The 21,537-nt window shown below is 37.1% G+C and overlaps 1 protein-coding gene and 1 pseudogene across 2 annotated transcripts in view; one reads left to right on the forward strand and one right to left on the reverse strand.

The window, feature by feature from the left end:
* Positions 1 to 21,537, reverse strand: part of ZNF704 (zinc finger protein 704) — a 362,117-nt gene that overhangs the window by 135,711 nt on the left and 204,869 nt on the right. The gene's annotated exons all lie outside the window — the stretch shown is intronic.
* LOC140501388 (large ribosomal subunit protein uL30-like) lies at positions 13,426 to 14,124 on the forward strand (annotated as a pseudogene).

Raw genomic sequence — 21,537 nt, forward strand, 5'->3', positions numbered from 1 at the left:
CTGGATTCAGATGACTCCGGAGGAGAAGTGAGGCTGGTGACCTTGCACAGACCTCCCTCACTCAAAACAAAGTCAAGTGCAAGCCATGTCATCCTTTCCCTGATGGCATGGTCTTCTACAGCAAGGAAGGATGAACACAACATGAAACCTGCAATTCATCAATGAACCAGCAGATGAAGCCAAGATCAGCACAGTAGAGAATCAGTGGTGACTCGCTCAGCAATGGACCAGCAGGGGGCAACAAAGCAGAGGCAATGCCTAGCAAGAAGACTTGGGTAACTTGTAATGTAGCAAAAGGTAGCGTCCCAGAGGGAGCTGGATTCCAGCTGGCATGCAGCCGTAGGGGCCAAAGTTCTGCTAGGTTCCCTGTGCATGTGCCCTCTCCTAAGCATATTTACTTCTTCCCTCTCCCATTGGTAGTGTGGGAATTTGTGGGAGAGATGATCACCACTGTGTGCACGAGAAAACTATTTGTTGTTTTTCTTGCTATGCTGTTTAATTAAATGCCTTTTGCTTTAAACTACTTGGTCTTCTGGTTGGCCTGGTGAAATAAAAACATTGGTCAGGGCTTATGGATTATGGTTTTGATTAGAGGTGGATGCAAAGTGTGCTCTGAATCTGGGGAGGCTTCCAGAAGAACTTTGCATAAGGAAGAGTTGGGCTGCACTGTCAATATTACTTAAGAACACTTTTACTAATTTTTCTACAAACTACAGAGTTGACTGTTATTGCTATTTTCACTGGAAACAAAATATAAAAAACTGATATGTTTGGGGTTGCTGCAAGGACTTGAAACTCAGAGCTTCAACATCTGTAGTGTATTGCTGAGCTGAAGCCATAGGATTGTGTATTAAAGTCATTAAGAATACAGGACCCAGAGTTAAACAGCTAAGTTCCATGCAAGGTAGAGAATGGAAGGGAAGGTATTTTACCTGCCATTTATAAAATGGCAACAGTAATAGCTCAAGAGCATTTGCAGTTGAACACTGGAAGAACAAAACACATGCAAAATGGAACAAAATGAGATGAAATAATATATGTAAAAGTATTTGGTAAACCTTTGAGCACAATCTGTATATATGGATGCAAGATGAAGATGCAGAACAAAAACTCACATTTTGGCCACTACATTTTAACATCTAGGGTAAAAAGAGCAACATGAATACATATTTTAGAGACTAACAGTTCACATTGTCCTGAGAGTTTTCATTTTCTTGCCTTAAAAAACACTGGAGCAGAGTGAACCCAAAAGTGACCTCAGAAATGGGCAAAACAAAGCAATTTAAGATGATAAGTCAGCCAGCACTCAAGGTGTTGTACATAAGGCTCCGTGCACATACCAGCACCACCACTTTAACACTCTGTAGAAATGACTTTTAAAAATTAATTTTCCATCTTAGATCATGTCTTTCCTGGTTCAGGATCTGTGAATTTAAGTGGCAATGATGTTTAAAAACAACACCCTAACAATACTATGCTATAGTTCCTATAACTGATGACACAAACTATTATGCAGAGAACTTATGCTGTGACAAAATAAAATATATCTTTAAAAATACAGCATAAACAAAACCTTACTCATGCATTTAAATGGATTAGTGACCTTGTCAATATAGATATTCCCTCTACTGATGCATACCACAATCCATTTATGCCTGCCCACCATGTATGCCTCTGGTTCATATCCCTGAAATTCATTACAGAGACATCAGACTAATGTGCTAGAGGTAATCCATATTTTCTTTTGACATTGTGAAGATACTAATGTAACAAATGGGTTGTGTATCATTTATCCCTTGTTCTCACCATGTGACCAGACCATTAAATTTTTTTTGCTCATATATTTTTGGATGACATCCTATATTCCAGTTCTCCTTTATAATTCAGTGTTTGTGATGTGTTGCAACCTGTTCACGTCTATGATGAGCCTCTCCATTGCCCTCTGGGTGACAGTCATTTTCAGTTCTTCAGAAACTGTAGTGTTCCATGAATCAGAGAAATACAATAATATTAGTATTATATTGATATCTAAAAAATATGGGTCTCCTATTTCAGGGAGAATTATGGGGTTGTTAAAAGGACTCTGCAATTTCCCAAAGTCAATCCAGTCTGCTCTCCTCTTGCTCAACTGTAGTCATCACTCATTTGTGATGTCTGTCCATGTTATTTACTGATGAAAAAAACTCACCTCAAGAGCATTTGTAGGTGAACACTGGAAGGATAAAACACATGTGAAATGGAACAGAAGTGTTAGATTTTTACAGTAGTCTACTCTCATCTGTAATGATAGTGGAATTTCTAGAATTGGATTACCACTTTATTAGCCTGTGAGTAAGAGGTAACTGAACTTACAACGGAACTGGACGAATGGTCAGAAGAAATCTATGCTTTAACAACCATAGTTTTAAGGTACTCAAGACCAAAAAATTTATTTTCAAAATATCTCAATGAAGGCAATATTCCAATAGGAGAGTAAAGATTGCAGAATGGTACTTTGATCCTCCCAAGTGACTAAGACATCAGCAACTATCAACCCATATATCTAATTTCTCATAGTTATAAAATCTTCACGAGAACAGTCCTTATTAGAATGTACAAAGCAATGTGCAGAGAGGCTGATTTTTGTAAACAACTTTCTCCTTCCTACGGGCAGCTGGGTAGCACAGTGGATAGTGTTAGACCTAAAGTCAGGAAGACTCATCTTCCTAAGGTAAAATCTGGCTTCAGGTACTTAATAGCTTATATGACCCTAAGCAAATCACTGTTTGCCTTACTTTCTCTTCTATAAAAGGAGCTGAAGGAGGAAATGGCAAAACACTCCACTCACTATCTTTGCCAAAAAAAAGAAAGCCCAAACCGGGTCACACAGCATTGGAAATGACTGAAAATGATTTAACAACAACTTCCTACAACAGACTGTATCTTTCCAGTTCTACTACTGACTGGGAATTACAGAAAATATCAGATCTTGATGGGCTTATCAGGTCAAAAGGGAGTTTGCTTTTGAACCCTCTCAAACTATCCACAGAAACATAAAAATGGCGTGAAATTGTTGGAAAATCTCAAAAGAAAACTAAAACTCACCAAAAAAGGGAAGAGCAAACTATAAAAGAATTCTGCATTCTATATTCAAGATTATGTTTTGCAATCCAGATGTTAGCTAGTGACCAAAATGAAAAACAATGTAAAAAAGTTATAGAGTAAGAAAAGCAAGAGGAAAGACATCAAAATAAAGATGTACCTAAACAACAAAAGAAATCTCCAAAGATATGATTAATTAACAAGAACACTCAAGAAATTAAAGGTTCAGATTAAAAATCAGGAAAAAAAAGTCATGAGAAGAATTTGAAGACTCAGTGAAATTAGGGATTCTTGGAAGATGATAATGAAACTACATAAAACCAGCAAAGAGAATACTAAAATATCAACTGATACAATTAAAACCAGAATACAATGAGGGAAAAAAATGAAAGTGGCTACGGAAAGAAAGGCTGAGACAAAACACAAAGTGAGAAAATAATTTAATTGGAAAAAGTTTTAAGAAACAACATATATGAGTGTGAGGGATTTAGAAACAAGAATCACAGAATCTGAGAGGTGGAAGGGACCTAGAAAATACTTCTAATCCTTTAATCCAACCTATACTTGAACAAGAATACTTTCTATAAGATACTCAACAAACAGTTATCCAATCTTTTGCTTAAACTATGTGAAGATAGATCATCTAAGAATTCTAATAAGGGGAACCCACAGTCTCTTGAGGTAAGTCTACTCTCCACAGGGATCTTTCTAATTGTAAGGATATTTTCCCCCCTTACATCAAGCCTAATTTTTTTTCTCTTGACTTGCAACCAAGTCCAAATTTTCCTAGTTCTCTCTGCACCAACACAAATCACAAAACTCCTCCTTCCCACTCATCCCCCAACTTGCCATGAATCCGCAGGTAGACTTAGAGCCTTGCGATGGCTGAAAATTCTATTACATACTGTGGCCAATCTGATGATGAGTCTCTTAATCTTAGCTAAACTGGTTCTCAGATGACAGATCTGCTTCTCATCAGTTGATCCATACTTGAAGTCTTTCCAGTTTGATAGCACTTGCCAGAGCATTCACTATTCTGTATCTAAGAACCAGGGTTACCAACACCACTGCATCCAAGGCCATCCCTACTCATCCTGATCTATATCTGGCCACTGGATCTAGATGGTTCCAGAGGAGAAAGGGAGGCTGGTGACTTTGCACAGCCCTGCCTCACTTAACTCCAATTCACATCATGTTATCACTTCCTTGATGCTATGGTCCTCTTCAAGAACGAAGGACAAGCAGCAACAGCCACCAACACCATGATGCAACACCAGAACAAGACATAACAACAACAACAACATTTAGGTATCTTCTTAAAATTTGAAAAGAATTTCACAAATATCATATTTGGTTTTAGAGGAGATTTATGATCTAAATATAAAAATATAAGAAAATGCAATGATACTTCAATTATGGAGAAAAGAAAAATGTTTACCTATCAAAAGAAAGGAAATTATTGGAGAAAATAATTTAACTATGTAAAAATGAAGTAAAAATGAAAGAAAAAAACAGATTAGGGGAAAAGCACCATGTAGTAAATAGTTATGTTGAAAACCTTATTCACAAGTCCATGAGCAATGGATGCAAATTTATAAGATATTCATCCCCAACTGAGCACAGAATCAGATTTAAGGGCTGGAGGATCTAAGAGATTATTTAGTCTTACTTAAATAATCAAAGGACATAGGCAGAGACTTCGCAAAAGCATAAGCCTAATTCAGTCCAACCTGATAAATGCTTATTAATCGATTAGTACATGAAAGACACTGTTAAGCCCTAGGAATGTGAGAATAAAATGAAAATCAAAGCCTTTTCTTGATGATCTTACATTCTACTGGATTGCAAATGTGAGTAATCACTTGAAAAATCTGTCAAACTTTCTAATAGAATGACAATTAAAACAATTATAATTACCCCAAAGCTACCATAGTGGCAAAATTCAGTATTAGTAGAACTGCATAGACACCTGTCCACTGTTACATCCTTAGTAGAACTGTGAACTGGTGCTTTTTGGAGAGCAATCTGGGAACATGCGATATAGCTTACAAAACTGATTATAGCCTTTGACCCCGTGATCCCACTTCTAGAACTGTATTCTAAAAGTGTCATTAAAATTTTAAAAAGACTATCTGTGCCAGGCACTCATAGCTGTATTGTTTGTAATTCAAAGAACTGGAAATAATCCATACATGCTTTTCTTGAGCAATAGATGAATAAATGACAGTACATTAGTTAAAAAAGATTATTACTGTCTGACTTTTAAACCAACAAAAATGAAAAAAGGTAGATAGAATTAGAAGAACATACACAGTAAGTCAGTCAACTTTTATTAAGCAATTATTGTGTGCCTGACACTGAACTAAGTGGTAGGGATACAAAGAAAAGAAAAATCAGTCCTTCCCCTCAAGGGTCTCACTAATTGAAAACACACAGATAATTAAGAAAAAAAGGCACTAGCAGCTCCTGCAAAAGCAATAGTTGGAGCAGAGACTTGAAGTAAGGGAAACTTAGTCAAGGTGAGACAGAAAGAGTGTTTCAGGAACGATGGGAAAATCAGGGCAAAAGCACAGAGACAGATGGAGAAACGTGCACTCAAGTCAAAGTCAACTGCAAGTCATGTCATCATCTTGATGTCATGGTCCTCTTCAAGAACAAAGGACAAACACAACAAGATGGAGAAACGTCCTGTATAAAGAAAAACAGTGTGCTGTGGCTGGATCTCAGAGGGCACTACTCTAGTTATGTTGTTAATTCTGAAGCTTTGAAAAATGAATACTACTCCAAAGAAATATGCAAAAGTTGCCACTTCAAACAGTGTATTTCATTGACTATTAGAGATCGTGCAATGGCTGCTGGCATGGGGAAGCTAAGCTTTTTAAGAATCATTCAAGCCCATAGTTATTAAGCAGGATCAGCTATAGAGGAAGGGCAAAGAGAATGGTGGTTGGGAAAAAAAAAAACCCCAAGACAGAACAAAAAGCAAATGCAAAACAGTGACATAATATTGCTTCAAAATAGCCAATTTAGTCCTCAGAAAACAAGCAAAGACCTTGAGAGGGACCTGCTAGGTGGATGGGTTGTTATTAATTCTCTTAGAGTGAGCCATAAGCTTCCTGAAGTTGGAAGAACAGTGAGAAGACTACTAAACAACAGCTATTTACCATTACTATGAAGAAAAAAATGATCATCAATAGCAAGACTTTATTAATGAAGATTAGAAAAAGATAAATTTCACTGACAAAATTCACTTTCTCATTAAAAGTCATATCAAATCTGTTGTCAGAACTCCAAGAAAGGCCTCAAACTGTATCCATCAAAAACAGATTAGAGCTTTTGTTCTTAACTAATCAGGAACTCTGATAAACACACTGACGTGTGGAAAAGCAAAATTGTTTCAGAATTACAAAAATGCCCAAACAGAGATGGAACACACCTTGGGCAATGCCACACTTTGCAAAAGGATAAGAAATCTGACAAAAACGATTAAGAGAGTAACATGTTTTGATGATCTAGGAATTCCATTGAAAATTAAGGCTAGATCTGGAAAAAAGGAGTATTCAAAAATATACTTCATATTCCAAGTGATGTGTGGTTTCATGATGAAGAATTAAAGAATGTGTCAAAACCTTATAAAAACAATGCCAAATCATGTAAATAATTGCAGCAAAAGAACATATTTTTCATAATTTTTAAAGATGACAAAAGTTATGAATTATTCTATGAAGCAATACATTTAATGAATAATATGAAAATAATAAATTTTATTATTTTGCAATTTATCAAGTAATTCTCAAACCATTATATGTGCCAGACATTGTGCTGGAACTTGGAATAAAATTTTAAAAAATTCCTTGCCCTCAAGGAGCTTACATTCTGTGTTCAATTACTGAAATATTTCTTAGTTGCACACTAATGATGTTGAACTGAAGTTTAAATTTCAGTAATGGATCACAGAATCTCAGCTCTGTATATTAATTGCCTGGCTAACCTGTTTCAGGTACCTTCCACCACAGAACAGGACAGTCTCTTGAGAAGAAGATGCTTCAGAATGGCAGCAACATTCAATTTAGGTATCTTTTAAAATAACTCTCCTCATGCAAAATAATAATTCACAACAATGTATCTGCTAACTTGGCTACTCTGGGTTGTATGTATTTCAATATAAAATGGGAAGTTAAGACTCTTGAGGTTTGTAATTAGAATGCACTTTAGCAAGAGTATCCTGCTTCAGAATGAAAAATTAATTTGAAGCTAAGAAAATGGTCTTGTTTATCAATTTAAAGCCTTTAGATTATCTATGTATAATCCTCAGAAGAAATATTTTTCTTTAAGTCACTTAATATTTGTTGAGACCAGAACACTATAAAAATGCATTTACCCTGAACCTTAATAACTTCCTAGATTCAGGAGTGACAACAGCTTGGAAATGATATTACAACTGAGAGTATGTTGACTAAGAGTCTACTTTTTCCATACACAAGGCATCAAATAAATTTGTCTTCTCTTCATCTTCACTTTTATGCCATATCTTCTACCACCTAATCGTCTACTTTCTGTGTTCAATCCATATCCAATCCTCCAATCACTTTCCCTTCTGCCCACATTTCAAATATATTTTATTATCTCAACTGTGTCTCTGGTCCCCACGTAGCCAACACTTACTCTTTCTACGGACATTTTCTCATTTTTGCCCAGCACTCAGAAGAATACAGAAATGCTTTTTAAAAAAGCAGTTAAATCTCCTTCGAAGCTTTGCAGGTATTTTCAAATAAACCATGCCCACATTTTTGCCACCAGGAAATCAACTGATTCACTTAATATTTACAGTTTCTAAGTCTGTTCATTTGATAAACATTACATAACAAGCACAGTACTAATACTACTGGGGAGAGAGAAAAGCACCGTTCCTGCCTTTGAGAGTCTGGTATTTTTTATTGATAAGCACTTCAAAGCTAAGTTTGGAAAGGCTTGTTTTAGCACCTAGCACCATTCACAAACATCCAGAAATTCTCATCAAAAATCTTATGTCTTCTCATGTCTCTTCTTTGAGACCAAATTTATTCTTTGTAATTTTGGAATTTACTTTCAACTGTTTTTCATTGTTTTTTTTCCCATTTACATTGTGGTAGTGATCATATACGTTGTTTTCTGGTCTGCTTACTTCAACGATGCCTCAGTTCATGTAAGTCTTTCCATTCTTCTCTGTACTAATCACATTTGTCATTTCTTATAGGACAGTAATATTTCATTACATTCATTTCTGCAGAAGTGTGTGTGTGTGTGTGTGTGGGGGGGGTGTCCATAAGTGTGGAACATTGCATAAAGTGTTATTTTTGTTGTGTTGATCAGTTTTGCTCATTTTTCCTTTCCTCCTTTCTCTTTTTTTCCAATTCTTTGTCATAACCGTTGGCTCTCTGGAAGCAAATAATAGGAGTGATACAAGGGAAATGTGAGTTTTAGAACTGCCATTATGGCACTTGTTCCTCAATTTTCTACAAAAAATGGAATCCACATTTACCTCAGAGGCTGATTGGTCATGTCTCCTCTTTGTCCTGCTGGCTTAAGCACTGGCAGGCACCACTGTTGGCCAGACTAAGTGAGGCTTGAAAAGTAAACTGCTCTCGGTCACTGTCATCTTCCCTATTGTGGTCTCCACCTGCCTGTTGCCCCACAAAGGATGCTGCAGGAGCCGTCACTTCCACCATTTCATTGGACAGAGGCTCTCTGACTGATTTTGAAGTGATCACTAACGATTGCAATACAGTAGAATTTAAGGTCACCATCCATAGGTTTGACATCATACAAAAACTTTTTTTTTTTTTGGCCAGAGAGACTATGAACCCTGTTATTGTACCTTTCAGAGGGAACAGATGCCAGGAGAGCAAGGCAATTTAACTGTAATCTGGAGAATTTAACTGTCATGATTTAGAGAGACTGAGTACAGAGAGTGCGTTATCTGTCAAGGAGAAATAGTCTTTAAGAGACATTTCCTGAAACCTGAATCTAACTCATCTTGTGGAGAAAATATCCTAGAGACTTTCTGAGAAACTTTGACTACCACTCTGAGAGCATGAGTGGTAGCATGAGTCAGCAGCTGCAGTTTAGAGTTAGAGGTCGGTCTGGCTACGCTCTTTCTCACTGCAATATATTACTGAAATATTTAAATACATCTACAGGCTCTTCGTTACACTATCACTCTCATTACTATACCAGTAACAATATTTGAGCCTTCAAGACTAGAAGGAGAAAGAGGAAAAGGGGGTAGAGGGAAAGAATGTATTTGAATGTATATATCTGAAGATGCTTCTGTTGCTTATTTAGAAAGGGGGCAGGAGGGCAACTCAGAGCTAATTGGTTAATCAGTGAGTGAGACTATGCATTTCTATAAATTTATGAGGAAATATCAGAATATATCCCTCAACTGTCTAAAAACTTAGTGTGAGAATTAATAAGATAATAAGTCAAATGTAATGTAGTGTGCCACACAGACCATCTGATATCTATCTGGGCTATAAACCAGTTACATATTACATCTGATAACATTCCCAGCTTTGTCTTTATGAGGAAGTAAAAAGAGGAGCTACTACTCTAGACTAACCTGGGTACTAAAGTGGAAGTAGCATAAATCAAAAGGATATTACTTTATGCTCCTAGAACTCTCTGATGTGGTCAAGGTTCAAGAAGAACCTACATAAAGTGCAGAAGGAACGCCATTAAATTAATCAAGGAGAACATAAAAGGACAGATGTGAAAACATAGTATTAAGAAAGCTCAAGTCCCAAATGAAACCTAGGCTTGCAAAAAGAAAGAAATGCTAAAGTAACAAAAATAGTCATCTTGATTAAACTTTCTTGAAGGCAAGCACAATAAGGAAGTGGTAGACCACAAGCCTGGGGAATGGATGATATAAACCAAGAGAAAACCAAACTGTTCAACTGCAATTTTATTTCTGTCTTCTTTGTCAAGGAGAACGATCTTTAGACAACAAACATGGTTGAGAGGGAATGAGAAGTGAAGGTGGATGAGCACCTAATGAATAAAGTACCTAATAACTGTAAATGAGTTCAAGTTTCCTGGGTTAGACCCAGGAAAGTATACTCTTTGGCAGTGAAAGTAGTTGTTGCTATGACTATAAAAATACTGATAATGAATTTTTAGAAAATGAGAGATGTGATCAAATCCAGAGATGGGCAAAGTCCCAATTTTTTAAAGGGGGAAAGAAGGTAGGTACTATAGACTGATAAAGTTATTGTTGAACACAGGAAATATTTTAGAATAAATGATTAATATTACTTTGCTTTTTACATCACCTCCATCTCCAAATATGCTCCTCCTTGGACAGATAATTTCTATGATGCAGAATAAAAAGAGGGAAATAAAAACTAATGCGACAAAACTAGTTAATAGTTCAAACAAGCCCTTTTTTTCTGGCTGAAATCATGGTGGGCGTAGAAGAAAAGAAGTTACCATCCGTTCCAGAATTCCTTCTGAAAAAGAGAAAGGCTTGATGGGGGGAGGAGCCAAGATGGGGGAGAAGAAAGATACACATATGCTAGCTCTGAACCCACAGCCCATAAAATACCTGTAAAGAAGAACTCCCAACAAATTCGGGAGCAGCAGAAGCCACAGAACAACATAGTGGAGGAGATTTCTGTTCCAGAGAGCCCTGAAAAACCCACACAAAAGGTCCATCGAGCACCGGACCCAGAGCAGAGCCCAGCCCTGCCTTGGCTGCTCGGCACGGAGAGGAGCAGATCTGAGCAGGCTTCAGGGACAGAATCTCCAGCAGCCTCACAGGTCCCTCCACCCACAGGTGCCAAAGGTCGGTGAGAGAGTCTTTTTGGGTGGCCAAGAGGAGAGCGGGGTGTCCCCATAACTCAGGCCCCCTCAGGAGGCAGCAGCAGAGGCAGCAGCAGACAAGGGCTCCCAAAGCAGGCAGGAGCTCAGATCCATTGTTGAAGGTTACTGAATAAACCCCCTGAGGGAATTGAGCCCTGTGAGGTGGCCCTGCCCCCAACCTGAGCACCTGAACTTAATCTCACACTGAATAGCAGCCTCGCCCCCACCCAAAGCCCTCAGGCTGGGAAGCAGCATTTGAATCTCAGACCCCAAGCACTAGCTGGGCGGATCTGGAGGCGAGGTGGGTGTGGAGAGGACACCCAGAAGTCAAGTAACAGGCTGGGAAAATGCCCAGAAAAGGGAAAAAAAATAAGACCGTAGAAGGTTACTTTCTTGGTGAACAGGTGCCTCCTCCCATTCTTTCAGATGAGGAAGAACAATGCTTACCAATAGGGAAAGACATCAAAGTCAAGGCTTCTGTATCCCAAACATCCAAAATAAATATTCAAGGGGCTCAGGTCATGGAAGAGCTCAAAAAGGATTTTGAAAATCAAGTTAGAGAGGTGGAGGAAAAACTGGGAAGAGAAATGAGAGAGATGCAAGAAATGCATGAAAAGCCAGTCAACACCTTGCTAAAGGAGACCCAAAAATATGCTGAAGAAAATAAAACCTTGAAAAATAGGCTAACTCAATTGGCAAAAGAGGTTCAAAAAGCCAATGAGGAGAAGAATGCTTTCAAAAGCAGAATTAGCCAAAGGGAAGAGGAGGTTCAAAAGCTCACTGAAGAAAACAGTTCTTTCAAAATTAGAATGAAACAGATAGAGGCTAAATGACTTTATGAGAAACCAAGAAATCACAAAACAAAACCAAAAGAATGAAAAAATAGAAGATAATGTGAAATATCTCATTGGAAAAACAACTGGAAAATGGATCCAGGAAAGACGATTTAAAAATTATGGGACTACCTGAAAGCCATGATCAAAAAAAGAGCCTAGTCATCATCTTTCATGAAATTATCAAGGAAAACTGCCCTGATATTCTAGAACCAGAAGGCAAAATAAGTATTCAAGGAATCCACTGATCACCGCCTGAAAGAGATCCAAAAAGAGAAACTCCTAGGAACATTGTAGCCAAATTCCAGAGTTCCCTAGTCAAGGAGAAAATATTGCAAGCAGCTAGAAAGAAACAATTCAAGTATTGTGGAAATACAATCAGGATCACACAAGATCTAGCAGCTTCTACATTAAGGGATAGAAGGGCGTGGAATATCATATTCCAGAAGTCAAAGGAACTAGGACTAAAACCAAGAATCACCTACCCAGCAAAACTGAGTATAATACTTCAGGGGAAAAATTGGTCTTTCAATGAAATAGAGGACTTTCAAGCATTCTTGATGAAAAGACCAGAGCTGAAAAGAAAATTTGACTTTCAAACACAAGAATGAAGAGAAGCATGAAAAGGTAAACAGCAAAGAGAAGTCATAAGGGACTTTACTAAAGTTGAACTGTTTACATTCCTACATGGAAAGACAATATTTGTAACCTTGAAACTTTTCAGTATCTGGGTAGCTGGTGGGATTACATTCACACACACACACACACACACACACACACACACACGCACATGCACACACACACAGAGACAGAGAGCGCAGAGTGAATGGAATAGGATGGGATCATATCTTAAAAAAATGAAATTAAGCAGTGAGAGAGAAATATATTGGAAGGAGAAAGGGAGAAATGGAATGGGGCAAATTATCTCTCATAAAAGAGGCAAGCAAAAGACTTTTTAGTGGAGGGAAAAAGAAGGGAGGTGAGAGAAAAACATGAAGTTTACTCTCATCACATTCGACTAAAGGAAGGAATAAAATGCACACTCATCTTGGTATGAAAACCTATCTTACAATACAGGAAAGTGGGGGAGAAGGGGATAAGCAGTGTGGGGGGGATGATGGAAGGGAGGGCAATGGGAGGAGGGAGCAATTTGAAGTCAACACTCTTGGGGAGGGACAGGATCAAAAGAGAGAACAGAAGCAAGAAGGGGCAGGATAGGATGGAGGGAAATATAGTTAGTCTTACACAACACGACTATTATGGAAGTCATTTGCAAAACTACACAGATATGGCCTATATTGAATTGCTTGCCTTCCCAAAGGGAATGAGTGGGGAGGGAGGGGAGGGAGGGATGAAGAGAAGTTGGAACTCAAAGTTTCAGGAACAACTGTTGAGTACTGTTCTTGCTACTAGGAAATAAGAAATACAGGTAATGGGGTATAGAAAGTTATCTGGCCCTACATGACAAAAGAGAAGATGGGGACGAGGGATGATAGAAGAGAGGGCAGATTGGTGATAGGGGCAATTAGAATGCTTGGTGTTTTGGGGTGGGGGGATGGGACAAATGGGGAGAAAATTTGGAACCCAAAATTTTGTGAAAATGAATGTTAAAAGTTAAATAAATAAATTAAAAAAAAAAAAGAGAAAGGCTTTCGTGATACTGAAGGCCAAACACTTGAAGAAGAAGATGGCTATAAAAAAAGCTCCATAAAAAAAAGTTATCTATGAAAAAGCTAAAGCCTACCATAAGGAGTACAGACAGATGTACAGAAGTGAAATCCAGCTGGCTAGAATGGCATGAAAATCTGGCAACTACTATGTACCTGCTGAACCCAAGTTAGCTTTTATGTTCAGAATCAGAGGTATCAATGGTGTTAGCCCAAAGGTCCGAAAAGTATTGCAGCTTCTTTGTCTTCGCCAAATCTTCAATGGCACTTTTGTTAAGCTTAATAAGACTTCAATCAAAATGCTGAGGATTGTAACTGATACACTGCATACACTGCATGGGGTTACCTAAACCTGAAGGCTGTGAATGACTTGATTTACAAACATAGTTAGGGCAACATCAAGAAATAGAGAACTGCCCTGAAAGATAATGCCCTTGTTGCAAAATTTCTTGGTAAATATGGAATTATCTGCATGGAGGGCTTGATCCATGAGATCTACACTGTTGGTAAGTACTTCAAAGCTGCCAACAACTTCCTGTGGCCTTTCAAATTATCTTTTCCAAGAGACGGAATGAAGCAAAAAGACTACATACTTTGTGGAAGGTGGAGATGCTGGTAACAGGGAAGACCAGATCAAGAGGCTTATTAGAAGAAGGAACTAAAGGTCTCTACCATGATTATTTTTCTAATGGTCTGTTAATAAAAATGCCTGTGACCAAAAAAAAAAAAATAGTTCAAACAAATCTGACAATATTTGCTATGTTCTACATCTAAGAATCTGCATCTCTGAAGAGAGGCAAGAAAGCTGAATTTTCTCCTCTTTTCTTCAAGGTCACTCTTGAGAACTGTCATGACATAGTATATAGTTTAAAATGTTTTTCCATTGTTGTCATCATTGTATGTATTGTTTTCTTGGTTCAGATCAATTCACACATCTCCCCATACTTCTCTCTAATTTTCATTTTTATTGTTGTTTTTTAAAGTGAAGTAGTATTCCATTATACCTTATACTACCATTTGTTTAGATATTCCCAGATTGATGGGCATTTATTTTGTTTCCACTGTTCAATCTGTTTTGTTTGCTATTAGAAAAATGTTGCGATTTTGATGCAAAAAAGACTTTATTTGTAATTGATATCACTGAGCTATATGGCTAGCAATGGGATCTCTGGGTCAAACGATATAGAAATGTTAGTCACTTTTAAAGCATAATTTCAAATTTCTTTTCAGAATGTTTAATTTAGAATGAATTATTAAACAGATGGCTTGTGAGCATTTAAAAAATGGAAGCAATGATTACATGGAACCAGCATGGATTTACTAAAAACAAATTATGTCATATGAACCTAATTTCCTCTTTAAAATAGTTACCAGACTAGGTGAGAGTGTGATTGAGTAAGCAGAGATTACCTGGATTTCAGTTAGGAATTTGGCAAAGTTTCTTATGATATTCTTGTGGACAAGATGAAGGAATAGGGGATGGACAAAATTAGTTGGTTTTATAACTGGCTGAATGATGTTACATGGGGAGTATAGATTAATAGTAACTTGAAAGGAATCTTCAGTAGTGTGTTATACCTTGGGCAAGTCATACAGCTTCTTTGGATTCCAATTTCTTTTTCTGTAAATGAGGAAATGAGATTGAATGATTGCTAAGTCAATTCTTTCCTTCAGTAAAGTTGTGTGAATCACAATAATTTTCTGTTGGGATAAAAAACACATGGTGATTTGAAAGATACCCAGTAATTTGTTTTATTTTTTTTTCCTGATTAGAAAAACATGCTAGTCCCCTAATTCTTTGTACATACCCACATTACTAAAATAACTTTAATTTTTCTCAGTGTCTTCATTTGCTTTGGCTACTTTGTCAAGGAATGATATCTGATTTTTCTCCCTTCTGTATAGGCTTTTCTTATTTAGCTACTACGTAGAAAAGTTTTAACATGTCCTCTTGTTTTACATGTCTATTGAATATATGAGCCTGGATTCTTACTTTATAGGCATTACATAATAATAACTGATATTCATGTAGCTCTGTAAAGCATACAAAAACCTTTACATATATTATCTTAGATCCTCACAATGACCATGTGAGGTGAGTACTGCAGTTTTTATTTATCTATATTGTATAAATGAGGAAACGAGGCTGAGATGAAGGAACTGACTTTTCCATGGTTAGAGATAATAGATGACTTCAGGTCTTCTCAGATTCCAAGTCTGGCATGCTCACCAGTACAACATACTGTCTTTCATGTATCAATGCATCCATGATCTCTTTGTACTGGTATAGTTCACAGCTCATCTTTATTTTTATATCCTGTGTGATTCTGTACTTCAAAATTTAAAGGATTTATGATTTAATCAAAGTGGGTCATCCTTCCACTGATGAATCACACCCCCTTCTTTCAGCAGATAGTCTTTGTGAATTGATGAGCCTACAAACTCAAGTAATCTCTGGCCAATCTGGTGATGAACCTTTCTAAGTAAGCACAGGTCTGACCATGTTACATCCATACTGAACAGACACCAGTGGTTCCTCATTATACATAGGGATCATATATTATTACACAGGGATTATATATGTAGGCATCAAATATATGAATTCCACCATTTGGCATTTAAAGCCCTTCATTCTCCTTATAGCCTGCCTTTCTCTAACTATTTCTCAGACACAGCACTCCATTTTCTATCTCTGTGCTTTTGCATAAGCTGATTGCCATGTGAGGAATGTACTCCCTCTGAAACTCTGATTCTTAGAAATACTATTCTCTAAGACTTAGCTCAAGTGTAACCTTCTGTATCAGAGAAGGTGCTGTGCTCTATAAGCAAAATAGAATTGAAGCAGCTCAAAAGAAATATGAGATGTGTAAATTTAGAAAATCTACCCCAAATGTTCATATGGACTCTTTGTGCTTGTACTGGTCTGATCAGCCACAGCTGTACACACTGTACCTTGACTCTAATATAATGATGTCATTTTAGCCCTTTTTGAGAACAAAGGAAAATGACGATGTTGATGATGATGAAGACCATAATTGATGATGGTCTTTTTCAAATAGTTCAACGTAACATCAGGAACACACCTCAAAGCCAGAAGGAAATGGTATTTCCTTTGTTCCCTGTTTATAAAGACTAGGTTCAGGCATCAGTTCCTTAGGCATGCAGAAGACACCTAGGAAATGCCATATAGTAGGTTGTTTTTTTTAAAGAAACATCTTAGGTAAACCATGAAGGTTTTGATTAAATCCCTATAAACTGATTATGCTTCAGAATTCTCATATATATATTTTGTACAAATCCTTGAGAAAGAACTATAAAATTCCTGTGGATTCATAGGAAACTGAGTCCCATGAACCCAAAATGGAAAATTTGGCTATGTCTTATTTAAAAGAAAGAAAATACCTATAGAAGATAGAAAAAAATGTATGTATATATGTATAATCAAACTGGATTGTTAAAGATAAAAACGTCAGTGTAATACATGAGCCACAGAATTCACCTATAAATTCTAAAAGTTAAAAGCTGGAAGCATGGAAGTTACATGGTAATGGGAATACTATAGTGAATATGGAGTCAGAAGATCTTGGTTAAAATTCCAGTTTTGCTTCTTAGTGTGTGACCTCCCTCTACTTCTTTGAGTCTTAGTTTCCCTGAGAAATCAGGAGGTTGGACTAGATGGTCCCTAAAGGTATTTTCAGACCTCAAATCTATGGAATACAAGGAGCCATACACAATGTATTTTATAATCTCACAGGGTACGAAGGAATGTATGAGTTGCTTCATCGCCTGTTACACAGCTCAAGTACAAGTTTTCAGTTGTGATAATGAACTAACATATAGTCTAAATACTGAACATATATAACCTGAGGAGCACGCTATTGCTTAAAAATAGGTATAGGGAAAGGTGACAACTTCAGACAAAGGAGGTGAGTAAAAAAGAACAGGCAAAAAAATTCAGCGTGTATCTTTGAGAACAACAGCTATGGAACTGTTTTAACAATACAGAGCAACCAAAATTCAGAGTTCACTCCTTTGTGCCTTCTAACTGATGCTTAGTTATATTTTGCAGGAGTTTGCTTTGGGTTTTAAATAATTCATAATGCAGTGTCTCTTGTTCAACTCAGGCAGGCGGTGGGCGGGTGGAGGGGGTGGCAAGGGAGAGAGGAGCTTGGAGGATGTAAACCATAGCAAGTGATGAATTGGCACAGCTGTAACTCTGCAAGGTCCCTCCCCGATGAGCTCATCCCCTGGCAGTGCAAATTAGGATGACATCATGTTTCTGAAGCTCTCTCCATACAGCACACTGCGGGAACCTCAACTGCTTTTCCTGAGCACAGGAAAAATCAACACTGGTATTTTTGGTTGTTTCTGAGGGAATGGCATTTTATACCAGGGTGTCATGGGAAACAACACATTTCCATATCAGCACCAGCATGATTCTAAAAGAAATATTAATTAATGAGAGCATTACATTATCTTTCAAGATATATAATTTCAAGGCTTCACAGTACCAAAGCCCCCCATCTCCATGTAGGTCAAGATAAGAACCTGAAAAATGCATGACATAATTCAATGACAGGAACCTAAAAGTAGAGTACACTTAACCCTTAATTAATCACTGGAATAAAAAATTAACCAAAGTTATCTTTTCTTTGACCCTCTATGCCTGAATAAGAATTCATCTCTCACTCAAAAGAAATTTAATTTGTGAAATCTCAGTGAAAGGAATGTTATATGACAGGACAACCAGCACTAAATTGGGTACTCCCTGGTTAGAGAATATTCTGCCACCTCTTTTCCATCCCACTTCCAGTCCATTAACACTGTTCTCCACACTCTCCTTTCTGTTGACTTGCTAATATTAGTGAGGAATACCAGAACGAATGCAGAAATTAGAAGAAGAAAGGATGAGGGAGAGGTCTGGGGGAGGACGAGGAGATAGAGGCATGGAGAGGTATTTCAAAGAAATCTAGACTACTAAGAACTCTGAAAATGGAACCAAAGCTGCTAAAAATACACAAACAAGAAATCAGGAACATCAGGATTCCTTCATCTGTACCTCCTTTTCCCACCTCTCCCTATCTCAATTTTCTTCTATTATCACAAGTAAGTGTCAGTTGTTCCACTCATAAGACAAGGGCCAAATTGTCTCTTTAAAAATTTCCTTCTAGGAAAGATGTAAGACTTAATGTTACCAACCATCATTCCCATTTCTCATTCCCCACACCTCCCCACCACTTGAATTTCAACATCTGCTACCAGTCTTAGGAAGACAAGTGTGGATAGCGAGCAACTAAACACTTCAATTTATCTACATGACTTGTGGGAAATTCAGTAGTTTCATGGGTATTCCAACAGCAGATTTAAATACATTCCTTATGTATGTGGTTTCACTCTATGTAAGGTAGTTGTAAAGAAAATTCTTATAATCAACTAACAAGCATTTATTAAGTGCCTACAACAAGCCAGACATTGTGCTAGACTCTATAAATACAAAGAATGAAACAATCTTTAGTCTTAAAAAGCTTTCATTCTAACAGAAGAGATAAATACATAGAGGTGCACAGACAAGTGTGTGGAATAAATATAAAGGGGAGATACAAACACATACGAAGTAGATCAGTACAAGGTAATTAAGGGAAAACAAATAAGGTAATTAGGAGAATGGCAATAACAGGGAAGTGATCAGGTTTATTACAGAAACCACAGATAGAACAGAATAGAAACCATATTCTATATATTTAAGAGGCTATGAGAGTATGCTATTGCAGATCCATAAATAATGGATGTTTAGGCATTAGCCTGAGATTTTATAGCAACTTACAAAAAACATCTTCTACTGAAGCCCTACTTTGTTTCCTCACCAAGATATGCAAGTAATAATGAACTCTCAAAGGCTATATTAGTCAAGCATAATCCTACCCAGCTAGAAATGTGGAAATGGGAAGAGCAACAAACTGTAATTTGAGGGAGAACCAAGCAAAGTTTAGAGAAACTCCTTATCAGAAAGCTGACCATCAAATTATTAAATTTTATTTAATAAGCATTTATTAAGTGCCTATTACTTGCCTAACAGCAAGGTACTACTTAAGGTGCTAGGGATAACAGTTCAGACTCTTTCAAAAATAATATTTTATTTTATTTCCAATTACATGTAAAGACAATTTTTGGCATTCATTTTTAAAAATTTTGAGTTCCAAATTATCTCCCTCCCTCCCCTCATCACTCCCTGAGATGGCAAGTGGCTTGATATAAGTTATACATGTGCAGTCATGCAAAACATATTTCCATATAAGTCATGTTGTGAAAGAAGACAGACCAAGAAGAAAAAAAGTGAAAAATAGTATGATTTGATGTACATTCAGACACCATCAGTTCTTTCTCTGGCTGTGGATAGCATTTTTCATCAAGAGTCCTTTGGAATTATGTTGGATCATTATATTGCTGAGAATAATTTAAGTCATTCATAGTTGATCATTGTATAATAATGCTATTACTATGTACAATGTTCTCCTGGTTCTGCTCACTCCACTTTGTATCAGTTTGTGTAAATCTTTCTAGGTTTTTCTGAAATTGTCCTGCTTGTCATTTCTTAAAGCACAATAGTATTCTGTCACAATCACAGACCACAACTTGTGCAGCCATCCCTACCTGATGGCCAACCTCTCAATTTCCCACTCTTTGCCACCATAAAAAGAGCTGCTATAAATATTTGTTGTACAAATAGGTCCTTTTTGATCTCTTTGGGATACAGACTTAGTAGTGTTATTGCTAGGTCAAAGGGTGTGCACAATTCTATAGTCCTTTGGGCATAGTTTCAAGTTGCTCTCCAGAATGGGTGAATCATTCCACTACTCCACAAACAGTGCATTAGCGTCCCAGTCTTCCCACATCCCCTCCGACATTCATCATTTTTCTTTTCTTTTCATATCTGATAGGTGTGAAGCAGTACCTCAGAGTTGTTTTAATTTGCATTTCTCTAATCAATAATGATTGACAGCATTTTTTTCATATAACTATGGGTAGCTTTGATTATTTTGTCTGAAAACTGCCTATTCATATCCTTTGACTGTCAATTGGGGAATGACTTATAGTCTTATAAAGCTGACTCAGTTCTCTATATATTTGAGAATGAGACCTTTATTGGAGACACTTGCTATAAAAATTGTTTCCCATTTTCTGCTTTCCTTCTAATCTTGGTTGCATTGATTTTGTTTGTGCAAACCCTTTCTAATTTAATGTGACAAAAATTATCCATTTTGCATCTTGTAAGGTTTTCTGTCTCTGACTTGGTCATAAATTCTTCCCTTCTCCCTAGATCTGACAGGTAAACTATTCTTTGCTCTTGTAATTTGTTAGTTCAGGCTGTGTAAGAGTCTTCTATTGGGGGAGAAACAAGCATATCTATAGAGAAATAAATTTAAAATATGTAAAAAGTAAATACAAAGCAATTCCAGAAGGGGAGAATCACTAAGGGAAGGGCTCCTATAGGACATGGCTTTTGAGTTGAGTCTTGAATGGAACTGGGCTCTCTATGACTCAGAGATAAGGAGGGAGAATATTTTAGGTTGTCATGTCCAAGGACCAGTAAATTGGCTACCTCTGGCTACAGTATGGAATGTATGAGGAGAAATAAAAGAAATTGAGCCTGGAGAGATAGAATGGAGCTAGATTGTGAAGGGATTTAAATGCCTTAACATGACTTTTGGGAGCAAATGAAGCTTCTTGAGGACAATGACAAAGCCAAACCAGTGCTCTGAGAATATCATTTTGGCAGATAGATCTGAGAGGAGGAGAGTCTATATGCTAGAAGACTAAAGTGGGGGGTTACTTTAATAGTTTCAGGGAAAAGTGATTATGGACAGATGTAGTGTGATGATCAAATGAATTGGCATTATGAAGGTAGAACTGAAAAGATTTGGCTACTACTGACTAAATTATGTAAGGGATAAAGATGACTGAGGTTGTAAGTTTAAGTGCTTAGAAAGGTAGCAATTTTTTTTGTTGTTGTTTAATGAATCCACCATGATGCATTAAATTGTCTCCTAAGGTATAAAAAGGGTTGCTATCTGTAGATGGAGGGCATACCCAAATTGATGAAAACAGCTATTATA

Source organism: Notamacropus eugenii, chromosome 4, assembly GCF_028372415.1.
Source record: "Notamacropus eugenii isolate mMacEug1 chromosome 4, mMacEug1.pri_v2, whole genome shotgun sequence".
In the NCBI taxonomy this organism is placed as follows: domain Eukaryota; kingdom Metazoa; phylum Chordata; class Mammalia; order Diprotodontia; family Macropodidae; genus Notamacropus; species Notamacropus eugenii.